Consider the following 3,211-nt stretch of genomic DNA (forward strand, 5'->3'; position numbering starts at 1 on the left):
AGCTGGAGCCCAACAGGGGGTGATGAGAGGCAGGAGGAGGTGTCCCATAGCACAGCAGTGGGAGGAGCACTCACTCCTTCCTTCCCAGAGTCTGAGCACACGTGGCTGAGTGCTTGCTGAATGCCTTTGGTTCCCATGGCTGAAAGGAGCACTTCTGATCTCCTGCTACCCAGGAGACTCTGGAAATGCACCTGCCATTGCCAGGAACTCCTCTGAGCCCTTCCAGTGTATAAGCAGTCAACAGAAGGACCGGCTGGGCAGAAAGGTGCCATAAAAGATGGGAAGCAGATTGCTCACCCGTATCAGTAGATTCCAAGTTAAGGGGGAAAGCTGCACCGAGAAAGGATCACCAGAAAGAGATCCTTCCCCAGCGGCGGTCAGCCCCTAGATGGGGTTTAGGAGAGGTGCAGCCAGGCTGCCCCCCTTCCATTTGCACAGTCTTACCTGAAGCTTCCAAGGCCATTTTACTCCATAGGTACCTGGTTCTAGGTTCTCAGGGGCAGTGTCAGAAGGTTATTTTCATTGCCTATTTGGGGTCTTACCTGATTGTGGGTGCCCATAGTTTGGATCCTAAGCAGGGAGGCCCTTGTTGTCTGCAGCATTTTCAAGGTCTGCTGTCTCTAGACCTTTCATTCAGATCCCGCTGGGTTTCAGAGAGTCTCTTTGTCCTCACGTGCGGGGACTGAGAGTCTGTCTTCAGGGCAGCCTTAAGAATCCCATTATAGCATTCAAGAAGGCCTGCCCCCGTTGGATTATATGGCAGGTGGAATGGCCATTCAATGTTGTTCTCTTCAGCTCATCCCTGTATCACGGTGCCAGTGAAATGAGTCCCTTGGTGGCTCTCAATGACTTGAGGTGTCCTTAGGCAGACATCAGTTTAGTGAGTGCCTTGATGGTCTATGCCTGCTTTGCTCTTTTGCTTCCTTGGTTATAACCATCCACACGGCTGGCAGTTCTGCCCATTGGCTGCTCTGACCACCCCCCTCTTCAAACCCGATTGTCTCACTGGAGGCAAGGGACGCTATTGCTCTCCACTTGCTCGTGTAGCCCTTGCTGGACCCATCTGTGTACCAGGCATCTTCAGGAATGGGATATTTCCCTCCTGAACGGGGCTCTTTTCTAGTGGAGCAACCAGTGTTTCTTTCGGTGCATCACTGTGTTACTCACTGGGCCTTGGATCTTCTGAAGTTCTCCTTCCAATGGTGATGTGGACAGACTGCTCCTCTGGCTGAGGAAGGCGACCCATCGTGCCACCATTTGTGCTTGGGCCACCCCCGTCCAAGGAAGGTGGGTCAGATCTTTCACCCACCCCTGAATCGGCAGGGTGGTCTTAACTGTGACCTCAGCTGTTTGGGTTATTGGCTCTAGTGGCTGTAATGCAGAGCATTACAAGCCAATAAGTGTTTTTCAGTCGCACAGGATCTTTCTTCTGCTCCGTGCCAGACGTGGGACCAGAACCCAGCAGGGTCTGAATGGAACTGTGGCCTTGCCCCAGGTCTGAGCCAAAGCCATCCTGAGCGACATGAGCACCCAATTGAGCTGGGAGGGTAGAACCAAGTATTCACAATGCTTGGGCTAGTTTCACTGCCATTCTCACCCGTTGGAAAGCCTCCTGTTGTGTTCTCCTGGACCTTGCAGCTTCTGAGGATTCATAGCCCATCCTCTTTCTTGCAGACAGGCAGTGAATGAAGCTGCTGCCTGTCCGACGGCCTCCAGTGAGTCGGATGTCAACAGATCATCCATATAATGATTGAGTTGACATTATTAGGCTTTTCCCAATTTGCAGGTCACACACCACGAGGTTATGGCAGCATGTTGGTGCATGCACGTACCCGTGTGGCAGGACCTGAAAGGTCCACTGCCTGCCTCCCCATGTAAACGCAGACAGGTCTTGCAATTCTTCAGCAGTTGGAATCTGAAGAATACAGAAGAAGGCATTTGCTGTGTCCAGGACACAATGGTAGGTTTTCATTTCCCTACTCAACACGTCCATGATGGAGGCAATATTGGGTATGGCTGCATGAGCAGGAGGCAAATAGGCTCATGCTTCACATGGCCTCTCAGTATTGCCTGCACCTCTGTCTGTGTGTGAACTCTCCTGCAGTTTTCTGGAGAGCCAGACCCCATAAAATGTCTATGCCCAAGATGTGCTCTGGCACTGAGGTAATTTCATTTTCCAGCTGTCTGATGCGAGCTTTCAAAATCTCATTTTCCTCTTTTAAGACTTCTTCCGAGGAATGCTATGCATTCATAGTGGGAAATGGCAGCCATGCCTGGGCAGATGCTGCTACTGTTCTTGCCTTCATTGTCAAAAAATGCTGTCCCTCTTTTTTCAGGAAATGAGCCATTTTGAGAGGGATTTCACAGTAGGACCACTGTCCCTTAGAGGTCCCCACTGTTGGATAATGCGAGCAGCACTTAGCCAAGGGGAACCTAAGAACCCAGGGGTTTCCCCTGGGAGTTTCTCTTCGGGTGTGTTTGGGGTCCCAGTGACCATGCAACGTGCAGCTCACGTTGTTCAGCTTGCAGTACTGTTTTCTTGCAGAGGCTTTTAGGTGAATTTCTGAGACTGGGAATGTGGAGGGGAGTTGGCAAGGAGTGGGCTAGAAAGGAGAGAAGGTCTTGAAAGCTCTTTGTCGTCACGGAATGCTGTGCCATTGAAGCAGGGAGAAATGACAGTCCGGAAGGAAGGGATGCCATGCAGGGGGACGTGGGCAGGATGGAGAGGTGGGCCCATGCCAACAACCTCGTGCAGTTCAAGAAGGCCGAGTGCGAGGTCCTGCAGCTGGGTGGGGGCAATCCCAAGCACAGGCAGAGGTTGGGCAGAGAATGGCTTGAGAGCAGCCCTGAGGAGAAGGATTTGGGGGTGTGGGTGGATGGAAGCCTCAGCGTGAGCCGGCGATGTGCGCTGGCAGCCCAGAAGGCCAACGGTAAGCTGGGCTGCATGGAGAGAAGTGTGAGCAGCAGGGCGAGGGAGGTGATTCTGCCCCCTGCTCTGCTATGGGAGGTGTGCCTGCCTACAGCAGGGGGTTGGGAGTGGGTGAGCTTCAAGGTCCTTCCAACCCAAACCACTCTGTGATTCCATGATACACAGGTGCATCAATAGGAGGAGGTGGTGAAAATAAGGAAAGCTCCCCAAAGTTTGCACTGTGGATGCCACGAGATGGAAGAAGCAGCACGGGTGTAAGGAATGAGCAAGTTTATTCGGAAA

The 3,211-nt window shown here is 52.4% G+C and overlaps 1 protein-coding gene across 4 annotated transcripts in view; it reads left to right on the forward strand.

The window, feature by feature from the left end:
- C2CD3 (C2 domain containing 3 centriole elongation regulator) overlaps positions 1–3,211 on the forward strand; it is a 56,378-nt gene that overhangs the window by 49,561 nt on the left and 3,606 nt on the right. The gene's annotated exons all lie outside the window — the stretch shown is intronic.

Source organism: Phasianus colchicus, chromosome 1, assembly GCF_987193195.1.
Source record: "Phasianus colchicus chromosome 1, bPhaCol1.hap1.1, whole genome shotgun sequence".
Lineage (NCBI taxonomy): Eukaryota > Metazoa > Chordata > Aves > Galliformes > Phasianidae > Phasianus > Phasianus colchicus.